We start from the raw sequence: 22025 nt of genomic DNA on the forward strand, positions 1-22025 counted from the left end.
CCAGCGTGCAAACTGTTCAAAACTGCTTTTGCCATCAGCTCTCAGAGGAATGAGAAATAAGGTTCATATGTTCATATAGTCAGGATAGTTACTGCCTCTGACCTGATTTCTCCTTTCAGCCTTCCCCTCTCCTGCCCTGGTCTCTACTCCTGGGTTAACCCCTCCTCACCAAGTCTCATCAAGTCAGAAAGCTTCACTGTACTGCTCTATAAGGCTGCCTATCTTGACAAGACTACGGATACACTTTTTGACACACAATATTGTAGCAGTAGTGGAGATTGCTGTCAGAAGGTCTTAAAAATTTCTACTTTGCTTTTCTGTAATAATTCTCCCCCTTTTCTCTTGCTTCTGAGCAACAAAGATGAAAACAAAGGCCACGTTCTTGGTACCCAGAAGACTGAAATTACAAGCAGGCAAGAGATGAAGGGCAAGCAACTAATGTATGTGTTGGAGGTATTTTGTGTTCCTCTCCAACTTCATAGTCAATTTGGACTTGTCTAGAATGATCATTTCTCAGCCTTTTGGCTAAGATCAAGCATAGTATCAGAATGAATATAATGGTCTCTGGGATATTTGATCAATTCTTGTTTAAGTGAATTCTCTCCTTGGATTCAGAGTTGATTCAGTGATTAAGGAATACTTTAGATAACTCTGTTTCCTTTGCGCTTTTTTCACCACATGAAATTTCTAAAGCTGAAGAAGTGAGATGGTCTGAAACAGTCTGGTGAAAGGAATCATTTAGAAAATAAAAACAGGGAGACAGCAAAGTCTGAAGTCTTCCAGAATGTATTTCACGATGAGGATCTCCTGCTGGATCTGGATGCTGTTTCATACTGCACCTCAAGAAAACCTAGTATACAAAATTTCATGAAAAATATCAAACAGACATTGGAAATCTTGACAGCCATATAACAAGACTATTACATTTTTAATATATGGCAAAAATGGAAATGGTTCAATCAATGCTCTTTACCCTGTCGATAATTGAAGAACAGTAGGCCGGTCAATGAAACTAAAGGACAGAAAATCTTACAAAGAAAAGAAATTTAAGGGGTATTGATGTCTTATATGGCTTACAATATTCAGGATCCAGGGCATCACATATTAAAATACAGCCATGACTGAATTAAAGGGTACAGATAGCAGAACTACTTATGATTTTTTTTAATCAGTATTATTTATTTATAAAATATGATTAGTCACAATGTGAGTGTTCGGGGAGATGGGGGTAACTTCCCTGTACTCCTGCCAGTTCTCTTGCTGGATTTTTCTTACCAGACTTCAGCATTCTAAATCCTGGGTCCAGTTAAATGAGTCCCACCTTCAAGAAAGGCTCTCAGGAGCTAGATCTCCATCATCTTAGCTAAGAATTTGTACCCTGGTTTGGGTTGTGCTTGCTCTCAGCCTGCTTGCTACTGTGAGCTATTCAAACTGTTCCATTTTTATTTCTCACAAAGAAACTGAACAAATGTTTTTCATTTCCACCTGCCCCTCCCCGCTCCCTTTTAGGAAAAAATATTTTAAAATCCTCCTTTTCTATGGCAAATATTTTTCTATGTAATGAAAATCTTTTAATGTTACTCTTTTAGGTGGCTTGCATACTGAGCTTTGACTATCCAATTTATTTGCTTATTAGTACAATCCAGGATGAGAGATTTGTATTTCCAAATCTTGCATTTTCAGTAGACCAACAAAGTCACTTGCTTGCAGAGATCTGAATCTGATGATACGTAATTCTGGAGTGCAACATTAAGACATTGTGCACAGTAGAAGCTATGCTCTATGCTCACTAATTCTGCTCCACTGATTTAAACAGAAAACACCATCCTAAAAATGATGATGAGGAAAAAGATGAGTAATTACTCAGTTTTGCATATGTTCTTCCATATGCTAACAAGATGCAATTAGGTTAAGGTGAAGCCAAGGCATCATTTTGTACCTACCTAATTCTGCTTCTACCCATTTACCTGTGCAGGGGGTGTATTTGCTCTGTCCTTTCTTTTTATCTGTTATGCACAATGTAGGTGCTGCTACAGGAGCAACACAAATCCTTTTAGTCATGTGCAGCCTCCCATATATTTGGGCCTTACTGTACTACAGTTTTATCCCCTCCACACATATCTTTGGTTTTACCAAGCTCTCAAGAGGAGGTTTATCTTAAGCTCAGTGAAGTGGAGGTCTAAATTCTGAGCTGTCTCTAAATCAATTCACTCTTTCCTGGTAGAAAGAATGCCATTCATGCCTGCAGTGGAGATAGTAGTCTTTTCAATATTAGTTAAATGTTTTATCCTTATTTATCTTATTTTAATTCAACAGTTCTAAAGTACTTTTCAAAGTAATCAGGTATGACAGTGCTGGGGTTAATTAACAGTTGGTATGCTGCCAGCAGCTTCCCCCTGATGGTATTGATGATGATACTGATCTTATCTGATATGCTTTGCTAGGAAAAAATCCTCTGGAAAGAAGCAAAGACATTATGATATGAATGTGTAAGGACGGTAGGTGTCCTTCCTGCTGTTTTATGAATGTGTCTGAAGGATTTCCTTTGTGAGAGAGAACAGAAGCTCAGCCTAACCCTTATCTGTATTACACCACAAAAATCTATCTTCAAATGACATCAAACACTTGTCTTAAAACCACAAAGCAAAGAAGTATAAAACAGAGTCTGATAACTCATCTTACTGATTGCACTGAAGTAGTATCATCCATGTGAATTTTGAAGGTCACTTGCTATGTGAAGTCACAAGTTGTTACTATCCATTGGGTATGGACTTGCCACATTTCAGTTTTGAATTGTCAGCTACTTGCATATACCGATGTTAAGGAGACACATACTGATGTCTTGGTGTTATGAGTCTGGAAGTTTTGCAAAATGCAGCAGTCTGGGAGGGGATTTCCATGCATTGCCACTCTTTCTTTTGCCGTACGAGTTTTTCCTGTTTGGTTTTCCTGTCACAGATGAAATAGAAAATATGCCAATAAATCCTCCAATAAGTTAAAAAAATGAACACAAATAAGTCTCAGAGAAATACACATCACTCTGATGAATGTTTGTTATACCTTTGAGAGGGAAAGGAAAAAAAAAAAAATAAACCCATATGTGATATGGGAAGAAACCAGATACTCCAAGTAAGACCATGCCTTAAGAATCAGTGGTGATTACATTTGCCAAAAGCACATGTAAGCTGGTGTTCTTTTTCCAGTGCTCAAAATCTGTCTCCAATATTGACCAGTTCTGTCTAACACAAGCTGTCTGAAAATACACACATTTTTCCACAGTGTATAAGTACTAATGGTTTTTCACATAGCCATCAATCAAATGTATGTACTGGGTGCTCTGTATTTTCAGAGCCTGGTAAAGGAGGAGTCCCTTCAGACTATGCGAGCACTGCTGTTCAGCTGAACTACTAAGATGAAAAGTCAGTGCAAACAAGAGTTAGTCAAAGGCAGGTGAATGGACAAGGTGTTAATTACAGAAGCTGGTAAAAGTTAATATCCACACTATCACTTCCAGTGGTTTCAAGGTATGGGGAGGTCTTGAGCTGTCTACTAGTGTATGAAGGCTCATCACACTGTATGGACTAACATTACACAGAGCAAGCAGTTCAAAGATGAATGCTATGTACAATGTAATTGGTGTTTAAAATAGTATTATCAAGGTGTTTAATGAACCAATTAAAAACAAGAAAGTTGAAAGTACTTTTTAAGAGTTTTAGGATTACCTTTTAGTTGTTGCAATTATTGCTTTTTTTGACTAGAAGAGTGATAATGCCTGACCACAGGCCAATCCATCTGTTCTGTTCTTGGTAATTTTGTTGTCAGCAGTGACCCAGGTAGCTGATGATCTCTGTTGAGAAATTCTTTGTTGTCATGGATATCTTCACCCCTATGCTTCTAGTTTAAAAAAAAAAAAAATCATATGTGGTGGTTCTTGCTGCCCCAGTATTTCCATGAGTGCCTGCCCACACATTTGGGCTGAGCCTGACCTTCCAGAGCTCTTTGGGTAATGCTGTTACGTTGATGTAGAAATCAGATTTTTCCAGGTAGTGTTTCTGTATGCCTGAGCAAAGACTTCCAGATTTGTGTGAGACCGAGATTATTAAGGGTAATATTCACCAGACCTGAGGTTTCCTTCAAAGAGGTGGTTTTATATGCAATTATCTCATTTGTTTTAAGCACTGGTGTTACCATCCATATTAGCATCATTTTTATTATCCGGTAAGTCCATGAAGCATCTATATAAGCTTTGGATTTTTAGGGGTCTGAGGTCTACCTACATTTTTATGGGACTCATTTGTGGTAAGCTAATTGAAGAAAACTTTTTCTGAGCAGTTTATCAAACTTCATTAGCAAATGAAGCATTTCTCTTTTTAGTTGTAAAACGCTCTCTCTTGCAAGGTCAGTAAAGGAGGAGTTTGTTTGACAGTTTGTTTTTTTTTAAGGTGTTTTTTGTTTTGTTTTTTTGTTTGTTTTGCTGAGGATGTTTTCAAGAAAATAGACAAGACAGAGTATTACTTGAAAGTTTAGTCGAGGGCAAGTGATAAACTGACTAAATAAAACATACCAGTGTTCACTTATAAAAAGAAGTTTTGCTAATAGCTTGCTGTATGATTTCTTGGACCCCAAATTTCTTGGATACCATTGCAGCAAGTATTTTTTTATTTCCATGTTTCAATCATGCAAAGACTCAGAATGCTGTAGGGTAATTCAATATATTGATGACCTTGGTGCCAGCATTAACTAGGGGAGCAAAGGAGGAGAGATGAATCCGCAGCACAGAAATGAATCAGATTTGAGTCATGTGTTTAATATATTTTTGAGATGTTCTGTGTTGTGGTATTGGTTTAGATGATCTGCGTTTTGGTTATAACAAGCTGTGTAAAACAAACAAAATCTTGACAACAAGATATATGTTGTACATGCTTTTATGAATTTAGTTTAAAATAAATGCACTTCAACTCTAAAGGAACCTTTCATTTTAAAATATCCCTTCCTCTAATTTTCTTAAGTGTAAGAAAATGAGCTCACTTTTTGCTCTAACATACGGTACTTTATCAAACTTGTATATAAATTACTTGATTCTTCATACTGCTGATATTCTTCCAATTGTTTTAATAGACCATAAAAATGGTAATACTGTGGTAAACCATTAAACGCTTAGCCATTTAGCCCAGCAGTATTCCTTGTTTAATAGTTTTACTCATTTAACACTTACGATTTGTAACAGAGTAAATCTAATTTTAAAGTAGGTTGAGGAAGTTAAACCACCCCTGGGGAATAAATCTACACTCCCTTACCTGGAGGGCAATACTAATTGCTATCCAGACCCAGAACAGGCTCAAATGAAGTCAAGCTCCAAGGATTACTAATGAGTGAGGCTTACATTGTATGAGCAAAAAGTCTTTGAATGCTATTTTTTACCTGAGAAACTGGCTGAACAAAAGTCTGAGAAAATCCGTGCAGTCGGTAGACTGCTGGTGCTTTTAAGTGTTGGTAATTATCAGCTTTCCTCCTTGGGATGTTAATGCTAGTGGTCTGACCTTACCCCAGCATCCCTATCTAAATGTATAACTTAGCCATCAGTTTGCTTTAAATCAAGCACTAAATCTGTCTGAGTGCCATTTCATATGGATATTAAAAAAACATCAGGGTCTACTTGGCTTCTTTTGTCAGCTATATTTTAAGCAATTGTGTGAATAAATTAATGAATGAAATTCACCCTTTATCAGTTTTGCATGTATGTAAGAGCACACCTCTATTTATTTCAGTGCAGTTGAGCTATTTACAGACATTATTATTATTAAGTTACATAATCATACCAATGGCAAGGCAGGAGAGTTGCTTTGTGTGCAGAGTTTTCCACTCTTATAAATCTTGGATTAGTTCTGAGGTTGTCCTGTTATTTTTCCACCTTCCCCTTAGTTCCCATTGTTCCCCTGATATATGGGAATGGAAGCATCAAGATTTGTTTAAAACATTAGCAAGCTCCATTTAGACCTTTTTTAAAAAAGAAACGTGAGAGTGTTTGCAATGATTAGCTAGACAAACGCTAACGATGAACAAATTGTAATGTGAAACACTTTGCAGGGCATAAGAGAATGGGAGGAAAAAAAAAGGATTAGGTCTCTCTTCCCTCATTTAAATCCTTTTCAAGCCCAGAGGGTTTAATAGGTACTTAAGTGGTGCCCCAGAGAGTGTGATTGGAACTTACATGGTGCAAATACCTTCATCTGCCTTTATGCTGCGGCTGAATTTTGCCCCCAATGGCCAACCTTCGTAAAAGCTAGCTATTTTCTTTGAATAATGAAGCTGTGGAAAATCCAGCAAGTATGTGGAAATCAGAACTAGGAACAGGCTCTAGAGGATTTTTAACCTAAATAGAAGAAGCTGTATCTCCAGCTTTGAAAGCTGTTACTGTTTCACTATTCTTTCTTTTTGCCTCTGGGATATTCCTGAAATGTGTGCATCTTCTGTTTTATGAGATGTACTTGGCTTCCTTAGATGTGAAGAGAAACAGGAGGAGGTGGACGATGGCATGGCCTCCAGCACTTTGTTTATGAGAACATCCTTCTAGCAATTTTATGTCTGCATGAGGTAGAAGAATAGTCTTCAGTCTGCCCTTGAGCTGTGGATCAAGCATTTTACTTCCTCTTACTCTTTTCTGCTTTATAACTCTATATTCCTTTCCCAGAGTCTTTAGACAGATGAGATTTTGGTCATTTGTAGTGGCTGGAGCACTTTCAGCTGCCTTCCTTTTTCTCAGCCAAGTTTCACAGTTGATCAAGGTAGCATTGTTCATTTCTTTCTCTGCAAAACAGCTATTCTGAGACCAGGCCTAGCATGCTGTCTCTTAGAATAGAATTGTTTCGGTTGGAAAAGACCTTTAAGGTAATTGAGTCCAACCTGAACCATATCCCTAAGCACCACATCTACACGGCTTTTAAATACCTCCAGTGAGGGTGACTCAACCACTTCCCAGCCTGTTCCAATCCCTGACAACCCCTTCAGTAAAGGAATTTTTCCTAATATGCAATTTAAACCTCCCCTGGTGCAACTCGAGGCAATTTCCTCCTGTGCTATCACTTGTTACTTGGAAGAAGAGACCAGCTCCCACCTCACTACGATCTAACTCACCTCCTGGAGCTCTGTCACTACACGGAGGGGTTCCTGCACCTGGGCACAGCTCCCACAGGGCTGTGTCACTGCTGCTGTCCTGTGCTGGTGTTAAAGCATGGTACCGGTGTTAGAGCAGAGCAGACACTGCAGCCTGTTCAACCAGAGCTCTGTCTGGGCAGTTGCATCAGTTGTGGTGGGTGCGGAGCTTCCAGAGGCCATGGCCTGCCAGGTGGGAACTGTCACTGCCTGCTTGAGCTGGTAGAGCTTCGGTGCCTTCGCTGTGTGAACTACCTGACCCATCCCGGTTGTGAGTACTCCCCAAGGGCTGCTTTTATACGAGGGGGGCCTGGCTGCCATTACTCCTGGCCCCGCAAGTCTGGGAAACCCCACCATGCGCTGTGCCAAAGCGCTGCGCTGAGCATCCTGCCAGCACCAGAGCTGCTCACCTCAGTGATGAGACGATCTCCGTGATACCTGTAAGACAGTGATACAGTGCAATCAGTGTCTCAGACTTCTTTTATTATAGCTTAGCCTGATTAAATGGGGCTGATTGGTCTGTTAGCCAGGAAAAAAAAGACAACGACTGACTCCTAGTTGTGGTGGTGTTTTTTTTTTTTTTTTACCTTTTTTTTTTTTAATTATTATTATTATTATTTTTTTCCCTCCCCCAGATGAAGATAACCTAGCAAATCATCATAGTGCTGGGTATCATTTAGTCCTAAGAGAAAGTGCAATGCAGCCTGGGCACCCAGAGCTGGGTCTGTTCCGGGATGGCAGCACTGCTTGTGTTCAGACTCCACATTTCTGCATTTACATCCGTGGTACCACAGGCAAGTGCTGCATTTGCTGTTGGAAGTTAAATATTGGCCTTTGCGAAGTTACCAGATTTATTTGTGAATAAAAATGATCATAGTTGTTTTCTTAGTAGATTCATGTCCTCTCTGTGTGGCGCCCGAGGGAGGGGATCATTGGATGCATTAGTTGCGCTCCTGCAGCCCTTGTTTGAGTGGTCAGTTGATGCTGGGTTTAATTAATGTAACAAGACAAAGAAAAACCTATTTCTCAAATAACAATGTGTCATGATCTGCAATGCTGATTCCTGAACAGTGACGTCTATATAGAGCACTGTTGTGTTTATCATATTGCTAATTTACAGAAATAAATTTCTTTATCCATTGAGCATTGAGACACATGTGCAATTCACGAGTTGTGTTATTAGCTCTTATCCCTCCACAACCATTTGTCAAAATAATTGCCTCAGCCACAATGACCTTGTTATGTGATATTTCTGAGTAAGATGTGCAACAATTTATTTCTTACTGTAGCTTTCTTGTTTAAATTAGCATAATTTCTTCTTAAAAACAAACAGATCTGACTCCTCCATTCAGCAGCAGTGCAGAGAGAAATTGTTTATACTGTTTTTAATTTGTTGTTATTTTGGGTTGAGTTTTTATTTTCCTTTGGAAGATAACTAATGATAGATTAGGAGGTAAACAGCTGCTTTCATGGAGTGATGCATTAGCACGTAGCATGCTTCTGTAAGAGTTGCTTTTAAATATCAGTGTCAGAAATTTACAATGAACAGTTTACTGTAGGATTTGCTTTTATGAAGCCTATCTGAAAATCTGTGCAGATAATAATATATGTGTAAAGGTATTTCCTAGCCTTTGTTTCCTGCCTTTTTACTAGTTATTAATCTACAAGAGCACCTTTCTTCCTATTCCATTACAGTCTTCAGTGAACGACTAAGTCACAATTTCTGGGAGGGAACACAAGTGTACTGCTTTGGTTGGGTCCCTCTTTTTTTCATGGCTCTTACTGAGAGACCTGGGAGGCCTAGCTTCCCTACAGGATGTGGACTCTTTCAAAGTTCTTCAATGTTTAATTAATGAGGTAAACATTTTAGTCTATCTTATGTGGAGAACCTTTCATTTCCAGTCCAGAAACACCACAAAGTTTATAGCAAACATGGATGTGGATGTTTCATTCGGTTTGCCTTCCTTGTATGTTTTTCATACACATCCATCAGCTGCATCTGCTCTAACAGGCTTGCTGCTTCTGTGGGTATTTGAAAAACTTGATAGTTTTCAGTTTTAGGTGTTTAGCGAGTTACTCCTTGAAATTATTATTACTTTTTTTTTTTTTTTTTAAATTCTGGTTTTATGTTAATTTTGTCAGAGTGTGTTATTTTCAATTTGCTCAGGTGGATGCAGCTTCTGCTTTTTGAAGGACGTCTTTTCATGTCTAATAACCTCTTTTACTCTGCTATTTGAGCACACAGACTTTTTTTGGAAGCCCATTTACAATTATTTTTGATAGGTAATATACATGTACTCTGAGCTTTTACAGTGGTGCCTTTAAAGAATTTCTATGCCAGTTTATGTAAAAAGAAAGTTTTAAAATATTTATATGAATATTTTAAAATTTTAGCTGATTCTTTTTAATTTATTTTTAACTAGCTTCTTCATTTTTGTACCATTCTTCTTTTTCAAGTTAAGCAAGCTAACCTTTCAAGTTAAACCTCTTGTGGGTTTCCTTTTGGGTTTCTTTTTGGCTTTTTTCCCCTCTCACACAAGCAGTTTTATGTCTGAGTGCAGAGTAGCAAGTGTCTATTCCAGGTTTTTTCTTGGATAACTTCATCTTAAATTTTGAGCTGATTCAAGAATTGCTTCTCGTCTTGTGAGTTTTTACATTAGCTGCTCCAATTAGCAGTTCTATGTGGTTTAGCATCTCCACCAAACATGCCAGGTAGCCATAGTATACTATATAGGGCTTAAATAAAATCTGTCAATATTATTAAGCCTTATGTCTCCACAGCTCTTCACTCTCTCTGACAGTTTGTAGCCATTGTCATCCTAATATACTCTACATTTCTATTTTATTATATCTTGTTTAGGTGTCCAAAGCTTTGTAGAGAAACAGGAGGCATTTTTCTAATACTTGCACAAATAATCAATTATTAACCCTTAATCAATCTTTCCACAGATTGAAGGGCAGGTTCCCGTGAGGTAACATGTCCTGCTCCTCTCATTCCAGTGATAACATGTCTCCTTTCCCTGCAAACTTGAATTGCAATATCTCTTGTCTCTTGAGTAATTCTGATGATTTGCAGTTGTTTTGTTGGTATCTTTTCATCCCATGTTACACCAAGTGCACTGCTACTGACTTATCCTGAATGCCAACGGCACCTTTTAGGTCTTCTGTAACGAACTGCTTGTAAACCAACTATTCCGTTCCTCTCCTTGAAACCAGGTCAGTGGTGATTTCTCAGGACTGTTTCTCAAGGTGGAATATCATGCAAGTCTTCATGAGTTTCTTCTAATGAATGACAGAATTTTTTCATTTTAGATATATCCTGTCATCAGTCTTAATCAGTCAGACTCCCTTATGGGTTTTCATCTCGTACAAAACTCTTGTAATATGTGGTGATTTCTTTTGTCAGCTGTCTCTTACTTCGCGGGCTACTTAAAATATCTTGTCTTTTCCCAGTAATTGTTTGTTTTCTCTCTTTAATCTGTTGAGTCATTTTCTCAAACCTACTAGGAGTTTGCTCTCTGCTTTCAATTGTTGTGTTAAACTTGGAAAAATTCTCCCTAACTATACTTACTCTTCCTGAACTTCTCTTCAATTTCAGTTTTATCTGACAATTACTGTCTCTAATACACTATGGACTCCATCACCCATTGTGTACATGACTCTTGACTAATTTGAGTTAATTGCAAGTTAATTACTATTTAACAGATTTGATTTTCTTCATTATTTGCTGAGCTACATGTTAAATTATGCTGTCTTTTTGAGGAAATGACTTTCCACAATTACAGATATATGCCCTGTTCAAACCATTTGGCACTGTTAGATGTTGCCATAACATTTTTGCTTATGTTGTTCTTTTCCTTATTTGAAAACAATTCTGGAATATAGATTACTTTTTTACTCTTTTACAGTGCTGCTGCTATCTCCAGGAGCACAAAAAGCTCTCCCGCGCATCCAAGACAATGTTTCTAGAAACTGTTATAGACGTGCAAATTTGGGAAAAGTGTAATGTGTTTGTTCATCTAGTGCCATTATTTGCACTGTGACCAAATAAACTTTATATTAAAATTATGCAAAATTAAAAAAAAAAAAGTCTACTAAGTATATGTAGCAAAACAGAATCAAGTTTTACTTCAGATTTTCTAGGGCACTTGTTTGATAGCATGGTTCCTGCAAAGTCTGGGATCACAGAAAATATTGACTAAAAATAGACACATCTTTTTGGAACACATTTTGTAACTGAAAGTTATCCCATCTCTAAGTACACACTGAGCATTGGGTTAGTACTTTTAATTCTTATAATATAAAGGGAATATTAGATGGAAAAAGATTTAAACTGTTTGCATAGTGATCCGTGTATCTGGATCACTGAAAATAAAAAATTAAACATGCTGTGATCGCTCCAATTTTTTTTTGTTAAATCTTATACCTCCTAAAATTAAATAAAATAAAATAGAATAAAATCTACTGTGTTTGCTCTTGCATAAATCTTAGTTGTAACTACTTTGTAGTTTCTGCTGATCTAAATTCCGAGGGCCTCCTTCAGACTTCTCTCAGGAAATTCTACCTTTAACTCTCCATTCTAAATTATTGAGAGCTTATCAGAGTTTCAGTAACAGCATTCTGGAACATGTGATCACCAGCCCCTGTACCATGACCAAAATCTAGTCCTGCAATGTTACAATTTCATCAGATATAACATGCCTGTATAATTTCCTACAGTGACTTTCTCTAGGTGTGATTTTATTTGGTAAAGCTCGTATTTCTCTGCTAATTGCAGAGACCTATTTATGGTCTCTTGTTGATATGATGCACACAGTATTATGTTGAATAATGTAAGTAGGTTACAGTATTGTGTGGTTCCTTGGTAGATTCTAACAAAACAGCACAGCCAAAGATGGTATTTTTAGCTGTTGTTAAGCTAAGTTTTTAGCAGCACTTCTGCCAAAGGCAACAGTGTATGGCCAAGGTGGTGTGCAGCTGCACAACCTGCCTTACTGAAACTGTCAGTAAAGATTAGCAGGGCTTTTTTCTGAACACTATATATCAACATCAGGTATTATTTGAATATTCTACAAGTAATCTGAATAAAATACTTGAGATAAAGTATAGGAAGAAGGAGAGGCAAAATCACATATCTGAATTACAAAGCACTCCAAAACCTAGTGTAGTGGGTTGTGGTTTGTTTGCTTGTGGTTTGTTTTGGTTTTTGTTGTTTGTTTTGTTTTTCTGGAAGCAAAGCATGCCCATTAACCTGGTCTGCTTTCTGGCTTTCATTTAACTTGGGTAAATGTGGTACTGTTATCTGTTCAGCTGCAATTCGATGGAGTTGCAATGGTTTTGTTATACAAGATAGGTTTACGACCATAGAAATGCAAGGATTTTCAGTTAATTGCTTTTGTCCTGAAAATATCTATGTTCTTTCCTTGAAAGAGGAGAAATTCAAATTCCTTGTGGCTTCTCTACTGTACCCTGCTTTCTGTTGTATGATACTTTCAACCATTAAATATTAACATTTTCTGAAAATGTTGTTAGTGGACACATCCATTTTGCTTTAATTGTGTGGGAGTTACTCCATCTGCTCTCATTTAGTGACTGACATCTGCAACTTATAAGCAGCTCTGAGTTTTAGTCTGTATTTAATTACAAAGTTAACTTTATAATGTAATTTTGCATCTTTGTCTGAAGAGGTGGTTACATATTTGTGCTTTAGAAGGAACACAGATTTCTAAGACTACTTTTTTACTGAGCCCTCCCCTGCTCCATTTGAGGCCTGAGTGAAAACTAGGTAGGCAAACTTTTCTAATTGTATGGTGATCTTCTGTGTTACTGAAATTAAAAGGATGTCATTTTGAAAACATGCCTGTGGTATAATAGCACATGTATGTTAATTCTTTCTGTCTTTTGCCTCTTGAAAAAGAGAAAGTAGATTTTCTGTGCTGTGAGCTCAAATTGTAACTTGATCTCTGCATAAGAGAGGTGAATGTTTGTGGTAAATGTGGCTTTCTTAATGAGGACCTGCTGTTCTGCACAAAACACTGTCGCAAATAATAATATACAGCACCCAGTTTCTGCCATTGCGGTAGGAATAAAAAATGGCTAGTGAATCTTTCCTCCACAACTGTGTCAACAGCAGGTCCTCATTACTTGTTCACAGCAGCTGAAAACTGATTTATTTATCCCCTGATGATCAGAATGCTGCCAAAGCTTGTTGTCTTTGTTGAATTTTTTTGAAAGGGAAAAATAAATATTTTTCCTTTTTTCCCAAATGATTTTATTGATGCTCCCTGAAGCTGGTTATGCTACTTTCAATCAGTTAGATTGCTAATGGACTTTCTGGACATGGAGCCTGTGAGCTTTAGGAATTGCAAATGCATGTGATTCCAGCCGAGCTCCTGAACTGACAGGTAATCATCTGATTAGGAGGTGGGAAATCAGATTGTGTTTACTTTTGAAGAGGATTTGCCTTATTGTTCATGCTTTTGCAGTAAATGCACAAGTGCCTACTTTCCACATGGAGAATATGAGAAGCTCTGTAATATCATTATGAAGAATAGCACATGCCTCAGTTTCTTCATTTTCTTGTGTGTTGTTTTCCTCTGGAGTGACCTTCAGTCACTCTTGGCTGCAGGAAGGAAGCACAGGAAAGCCAGTAAAAGAGCATTTGACTTAAAAGGAAAGAGTGAACCAAGATCTGAAGAGAGTAACCACTTCAGGAAGATACCTTGGCAAAGGGAATAGAGGTCCCTATTATTGAATGTTTGTTTTTAATGACATCAAAAGGAACAGAGAAACTGGATGAGAGGAAACAGTTTTTAATTTATCTTGCAGTGTAGCTTAGGGACCCACAGGTGCAAGGAGAGACAACTTGAGACAAAATGGTTGCGCCTGTCCTTGTTGACCTCCTGCTGACTCTTGGAGTATATAAGGAGTAAAGACAGGCTTGTGTGGAAAAGGAGATTCCACGTCACTCAGCTGCAGATGTTTAGTGCACTTTGTTTAGTGATCATGACCACACCAGAGAAGAACAGAGTTAGTGTTGCTATTGAGGCCCTGGAGGCTTCTAAATCCAAGGCTCCATCTTAAGGCTGAAAGATTTACACCCTTTATCTGCCTCATGGCTGCTTAAGGCTGCATGATGTACTCAGAATCAAAACCCCTTCACGGGTCCAAACTTCATAAATCTTAAATCCTGCAAACATCTTGGTTCCTGCAGTACCAGTTCCAGGAATGTTTCAGGAAATACTATGTTACAGTAAGTTTGAGTCCAGTAGTCCTGTTTTCCAGCAAGGAAATTGAATTAAAAGAGGGGAGAATTAGATGAGAAACCTCTGTTGGGACTAATTAGAAATATTTCTGAATGGGGTGAGTTAGACAAGCAATCCATTAAAACTATGCAAATCCACAGCTGTCCAGCTTCCAGCAAACTGAGAGAGAAAAGGAAATGAGAGACCGTTCTCAGAGGCAATTTCTTTTGGAAGGGGAGGGAAAACTTCATGGCTGATGGAGACTGTTTTGTGCCATTCCTTCTCTGAAGGGAGTTTGTACCAGCCTCTAGTTCAAAAATATTGCTTTTCTGCAGCAAATCACTGAAGCAACAGACACTAAATGCAGGTAAAAGATCTAATTCTGTGCCAGTTGCCATAAGATTTGTGATTAGCCTTCTCTACCACGAAAACCAAACTGTGGCATTTGCTGGAGTGATCACTGACTCTCAGCTTGAAGATAAAAAGAGATGTTATTGGTTTAGATTGGGAGAACTGGGGATGGAGGATATATCTATATTGATATATATATATATATATATATTTATATATATTTAATTGAATTTCAGACAGGGACAAAGAACTTTTTGTGAAGATATGTCCACCTTTCTCCCTCACCTTCTCAATACATCCAAATGGAAAATTTTCTAGAGATATATCTTAGGATGAGAGCAACATCAGGATTTCAAGAAATATCAGTTCAGATGAACGAAGGCTTATGACACTTGCATGCTTTTCTTCTGGGATCACTGTTCTGGCCTGGAACTTGTGGCTATATCTACTTTTTATGCTTCATGTGAGATGATTGTGTAAGTAACGCAGTTAATATTATAGGCACAACTTGTAAGTGGTTCCCTTTAGGATTCAAATCTGCATTATCCTCATTGTTAAATGATTCTCTATAAAGCAGAGATCCTAGTTAAATGTTGTTGTGAAGCAGGGAGGGCTAGTGGCTCCCTGGAGTCTGCAGGCATGGGGCGCCTGTGGGCATCCCCTGGGCTGGCAGGGCAGGACTGGCCCACTGTCCCTCACACCCAGCTGAGACCATCAGGTGCCTCTGTAGGGATGGGCCAAGGCCAGGCTTAAAGTTGATATTTGAAAAAACGGTATATGGCACATAACCGACACCAAAACCTGATCTAGAGTCTTTTGTGTTATTGATGTGACAGCAAGTTAAAACATGTGTGTATTTACAAGGTGATTTCTATCTAAATATTTAAACATGCCTTTAAAACATGTTGGCTTTTGCCAATTCTAAATTGTAATTGTTGAAACAAATTGGTCTTGTTTTGATAACATTGGAACAAGATGTTTCTAAGCAAGAGGGTTTTGTTTTAGCTTTATACATCGATTCCATTGATGAGCCGTGTTTAATATGAATAGAATATCTTCAATGCAAGTACTAAGCTGTCTTGTAACAGGTCTCTCACCAAAGGCACAAATGAAAATGGCTGCCAGATTTAAGAGGTTTTTCCTCTCTTGAAAATATTAAATCTTTTCTGCTAAAATGCTAGAAACCGCATAGAGACATCTACTTTTTTTCCAGTTAACAGGAACAGTGACATGTGTATTCCCATTTACAAAAATTCTAGTAGTTGATGGAGAATTGTGATAATTGTGTCTTGGCCTGAGAGAAATGCAGCATTTGGGAGACAGTACTCAGTACAGGGGTTTTTACACAACATGCTAGATTTTAGTAAGATTCTTCATTCATCTGTTCATCTCTAATGGCATCTTAATTTCTTAAAAGCATTTCAGCTGAAAACTTAAACAGTTTTCATGTTTCATGATGAAAGAATTATCTGATGGTAACTCAGACTTGCTGTGATCCCTACTGGCTATATTCATAGATGATTTAATATGGTTATCTTAATCTTCAGGGGGATTTGTGTAAGCATGAAGTACTCAAATGAACTGAAATTCAGAAAAGCTTTTCATAATTCATTACCAAATTTTTCAGGGAACTGGACTTCTATCACCTAGCATTTCTACTTCAGTCTAGAAGTAGCACTTCAGCAGAACAGCCAAGAGTTTCAAGGACTCATATCCAAGACTTAGACATTTGACAGGAGATATTGTCATCTCTTAACTCCAGATTTTCACAAGGAGGCTATGCAAACATTTCTGAAGTACTGTATACCTTTTGCTGAAGTCAGGGGCTAGTGTAGTAATATTCTTCGTTTTCTCAGTATCATGCTTTCCAGTTTGCATTTCTCAATGGCCTGGAAAGTTTACAGTTTTCTACAAAAGTGCTATTATGTTTATGACAGTATTTATATATTTATACTTTTAGTGTGGTTTTGTTTCATTTTATTTTCAAAAACTTGCATCCAGGTCTTTGGAAAGTTGTTTCAGTTGTTGATGATTGCTTGAGTGTCAAATTCCAGGAGCTGGAGCTGCTACACAAGATGACCAGCTCTTTCTCTGATGTTTTGCATACATGGTTTGCAGTAACTTAATTCACCTGTAATTTTTTCTAGGGACACCAGTAACTTACAGTGTAGACCTACTTCTGCCCTTTTGTTTGTTTGTCTGTTTTTAATTATCCCTATTACCCCTCCTGTATTTCCAATATTTGGTACAAAGGACGTTGTTCCCGGTGTGAAGGCTCATAGGTCTTATCCTGTGAAACAGTGACTACTTGGAGCGTCTGTACCAGAGTTCTTCAGAAGGTGGAGGAGATGGTTCCTTTTGTGAAGCATCAGAGAGAGCCTGAATTGTAGAATCTGCTTTTTCAATACTGCACAGCTTTGAGCTTTGGCTTAATTTCTGTGTACTTTAGTTTACTTCATTACACTTTGTACAGTTAGAAAGAAAGTTTTTATTAAACATGTTAGTGACCAAACAACATTTAGCTTGCAGTCTCAGCTATAAAAGAAATAGATGGGGGGGGGCGGGGAAAGAAAGGTTTCCTACATAAAATAAATGTAACACTTGAAGCAAATGAAAAATACGAAGGTGAGAGATCAGTTGTTTTCTCAAATCCTTTCAGTTCTAATAATGTGGTTTTAATATCTCAGAATAAGAAATGAAGTCTTTATGTGTGATTTTTTTATCTTAACTCTGATCTTTTATTACCACTAAAACACTTGTGGTGTTTGTTTGAGAAAGTCTCCTTACAAGTTATTTAAAGTATTTATTAAAATGGCAATATGTTTCCATACTTTATTATGGTGAAAGTTCTGTTGGCTGGATTGTTCTTGTACAGCATCCAGTAAGTGTTTCTGTGTTTCTGCATCGGTGGTGTATGGGATTTGCAATAATGGATGTCATAACCCTCTGCTGAAGCTTTGGAAAGAACTGGCCATCAATCATAACATACAGTCTTTTCAATTGTAGCTCCTAGTAAATGTATTTTCTTCATTTATTTGGAAGCTATTATGCTGTCATTTAAAAGCAGAAGGAAAAGGGGAAAAAGCCCTTTCAGTGAGACATTGTGAACTCTGTTTTTTTAAATAACAATGGATTGTTTCATGTTAAATTTAAAGCATTGTAATTCCTGAGCAAATAGGTTTACTGTTGGTTCATATCATCAAAACTGGAATATGAACATCTGCTCTGATCTCAGTTTTCAAATGCAACAAAAAGAACAAACAGACGAACTTTCCCTATTTTATACTTTGAAAAGTCGAAACTTTCTTCCTCATGTAATTGCCCTCCCAGATCTCATCAGTGATGGTTCACATGCTGTGTTTCACAGATCAGAGATTTCAAAGCTGGCTTTCTGATGAGTAAGAGGTTCTCTAGCCATCATCACCAAGCCAGCCTTGCTTCCTACTTCTGTCTGCTTCTTGCTTTATTGCTTTATCTTCTTTACTGATGCTTAACTTGCCAGTTGAGGTTTTTGTACTGCCACATCACGCAGCAGGACCTGAGCACAGACCTTGTTGCAGAGCAGAAAAGTTGTCATTTGCCTTTGACTTGTTTTGTCCTCCCTTTTCAGGACGAATGCACAAGACTGTAGGGTTATGAGTGATTGCAGTGGAGCAGTTTGAAATTAAAAAAAAAAATAATAATTTTTCTTTAGTTCACTTTGGTAATGAATTGAGATTGTCAATATTCTAATAAAGGAGTCAAGCTGGGACACTCTGGGATAAATAACTCATTCTTTAAGAGCTTTCTAGTTCCTTTAGTCTGTTCCTAGATTTATACTTAGTAGGAAAAGTTAATCTGAGACATTTTTTTAAAAATACTTCCTAAATAGGACCACATTCCTGTCAAGTGTGTGGCTTTCATGCCTTTAAATGTTAGCATCTGTGTTAAGGAAGTTTCACAATGTTCCACAGTTTTCACTTATTGAATCTGGTCTGTTTTATTGAGAGAAGTTCATTGTATTCAAGAAACTTTTATGCAAAATTATGATGTGGTGTTTCATAACAACTGTTCATTACAGTACAATCGACAACTACCCATTTTCCTGTTAACATCTTTATCTCACCTTCATTATAAATGTCTCTACAGTTTTACATTTGTTTCTTGTTTAGGAAACATCTACACAATGTTCTGTTTTGAAAAATACCTTTCTTTTAAAACTAAAACTGCAGAGCTGCAATTACAGCAGTGTCAAAGAAGTTCCTTCTATCATGTTTTTCTTTGTCTCAAATTCGAAGAATTCAGTGCTCTGTGAAAATCATTAACTACTAATGCAAGTAGTGGATACCCATCAATTTGTCTACAAACAAACAATAAAACACAAACAAAACCTGTGAAATTGTGTAATGCACAAGAAAAAAATGGATGAACACATAAGTTTTTTTTAAGCAGAATTTCCTCCTGTAAATGCTGAAAAAATATATATATATATATAAAGGGTGGCTTGTTTTTTTCTTTATCTTGACTGCAAGTTTTCTTTGCCTTGTGATATAAAGGTGTAGCCATGGTAACTTAACATTTTAGTCACTTCTCTGCAGTGCATTTCTTAGGTAAAGAGTATGTAGAACTTGCACTTGATGGTAGAATTAATTAATTCAGCTTTCTTTTAAATAATATTTCAAGACAAGCATTCTTATTTAAAAATACATAAGTGAAATGAAAATGTCAAATCTGTGAAGGAAACCACAAATTTGCATTTGAAATTTTGTTGCTGGGTCCACCTGTCTGGAAGATAGGAATTTTCTGGGCTTATAAAATCGTCAACTTTCCTTGAGAACAAGGGAAGTGCCCGTGTTTCATTTAGTTGTAGGTCAGCAGCAGTTCTGCAGGCACTGTTCTTTCGGCAGCCGCAGTGTCTTGGAGAATGCTGAGAGAACACTTGAGTTAGTGGTGACTGCTGGCTCTGCAACAAGCTAGGCCAGGCTCTTCTCTCAATGCTCTCGAGCATTTTTTAGCACGGAATGAAAACAAACATTGAACTGTCTCTAATTGTAAACAATTTTTGATTGCTGTATTTATGTGGGAAAGAAGCATCTATCTATAGTAATGGTGTTGGTAGTTTTGTTGTAGTGGGAGCTTGTCAAGACTGAAAATGAACGTTTTTTCCTTTGGATTTTTGGATTTGTGAATGCTCAAAAAAACTACAGAGTGAAAGGGGGGTTAATGATGGGTTTTGTCATTAACTAGTACTTTGGGTTTGTACTTCCCATGTGTGCTACTTGCCAGGTGATAATTTTATTTAGCTGTGCATTTGGATACTATTATTGAAACTCACTATTATGAATATTGAACACAATCTGTGGTCCTCTAATAATTTAAGTAATCCTTTCAGCAAACTCCTTGCACAGGGGTATGTCCCACACGCTTCACATTCTGTAACTGCAGTACACGTGTATCATTGTTTCCCTAAAAAAGAAGGGGTTTTATTGTTGGTGGTGTTTATTTGGTTTGTTTTGATTCTTTGTGGGGGGCGAAGTCTTGTACGTCTCTTTCTGAAACTGAAAATGTGCCTGGTCTCACATGTGGGATGTGTCAGCATCTGTAGATATTTCTCGTATGTGTACTATCAAGAAAAAGGCATCTGCAGTTGTACTTGTGCAAGGAAACATGAATTGAAATGCGAGCGCAAACACATCATCGTTGGTTTTTGCTATTCTTAATATGGAAGAGGAAAAATATATCATACAAGCCTTCCATGAGATTTAGGGGCAGACTGGTCAGAAATTACTGTGAGTGCCAGGCACCAGGCTTTCCAAACTCGCAGAGCAGCTGAGCAATTTGACTGCGCTTTTTGCAGACTGGCTGCCTGGGATGTAGCCAAGTTAGACAGCCAGTTTCTCAGTCTTGGTATGCAAATAAAGCAGGGTTGTGTCCCTAAATATCAGCCTCTTAGACTAGAGGGAAAACAGTTAAGAGGGGTTAATGAATGAATTCCCTAAACCACAGTGCACTAGAAGAGGACGTCGTGGGGGAAAGAATAAGTTGCCTCTTTTTTTTCTCTTTTTTGAAGGGGAGGGGGCACTCATTACACTTAATCTAGTGGAAACTAATCTGAGAGTCAAATGTCCTTAATTATGTTTTCACTTGGTGTGAGTTTTGTTTGTCTGGCAGATCTCTTTGGCAGCCACGCAAAGAGACTCTGATCTATTTGGAGCTGTTTGTATTCAATATATGAAATATTACCCACATCTCTAGGCAAAGAGTTCGCACACAGAAATGATAACTCACCTGCACTTCTCTAAGGTGAAATAGTCAATCCCCAAATGGCTGCAAACTGTATGTATGTACGAGAACTTTGGATTGCAGAACACAGTGGTAAATGCTGAATGTGCAGAACGGCTTAATTTCCTGTGTGCAGGGCTGAGCAAGGTTATTAAGAAGCCCTTTCAAGTTTAAGATTTTCCCCAGGGAAACTCCAGAAACACAGCTGCTTAAAAGGAGAGAAAAAAAAAAAAAAAGGAAAAAAGTAAGAATAAAAAGGGACTGAGATGTGCAGATGCTGGCTCTGTGCTGCATAGAAGCTGGAGGCAATATTTTGTAGAAACCTGAGGTGTGAGGCAGGGTATGGCAGCAGGAACGGGAGGAGGGACTGAGCTTTCACCATGGCTTCCTCTCGCTCCTGATACCTGCCTCAGATGTGTTGTAGGTGTAGACAGCTGCTAACACACGAGAGAATAAAGCCTGGGAGTGCTGAGTGAGTTGAATCAACAGCTGTTCCTGAGAAGAGGAAGAGAGAAGAAAGTATGAATTTGTTCTGACTGGTGATGATTTGGGGAATGTGTATATGAGAAACTTCGATTTGGTGACTTTGCATCATTGGAAATATCAGTGTGAATGGAAACCACTAGCTGCTGCCTAGTGCACCTAAAGGCACGTTGCTCTGGCGGGAGAGGGATGTTTCTGGGGAAAGTAGCAGCCCAAGAAATGCACATGATGGTTTGGGATAAAGGTCCATTTAGGAACATTTTAGACTTTTTTGCATTTTAGAATTCTATTTTTTTTAATTTTTTTTTTTTTTTAATTCCTCTTGGTTTTTTGTATAAAGAATACAGGGAGAAGGGTTGTACAATAGAGTTGCTTTTAAAGTGGCCTAACGAACAGCAACAGGAAGAGTCCTGCTAAACCAGCTGTTTATAAACCCACACAGTTTTGCATAACACATTTATTTTGGAAATATGCTACAGGCGGAAAAAGGAAAAAAAGTGGGTGCGGGGAGAAGGTTTCTTGGAAGAAGATACA

The 22025-nt window shown here is 37.8% G+C and overlaps 1 long non-coding RNA gene and 1 pseudogene across 1 annotated transcript in view; both read left to right on the forward strand.

Moving 5' to 3' along the window:
* LOC110363257 (uncharacterized) overlaps positions 1-22025 on the forward strand; it is a 70036-nt gene that overhangs the window by 24588 nt on the left and 23423 nt on the right. The window lies entirely within an intron of this gene.
* Positions 506-659, forward strand: LOC135575528 (U2 spliceosomal RNA; annotated as a pseudogene).

The sequence above is a fragment of the Columba livia genome, chromosome 15 (genome assembly GCF_036013475.1).
Source record: "Columba livia isolate bColLiv1 breed racing homer chromosome 15, bColLiv1.pat.W.v2, whole genome shotgun sequence".
Classification (NCBI taxonomy): Eukaryota; Metazoa; Chordata; class Aves; order Columbiformes; family Columbidae; genus Columba; species Columba livia.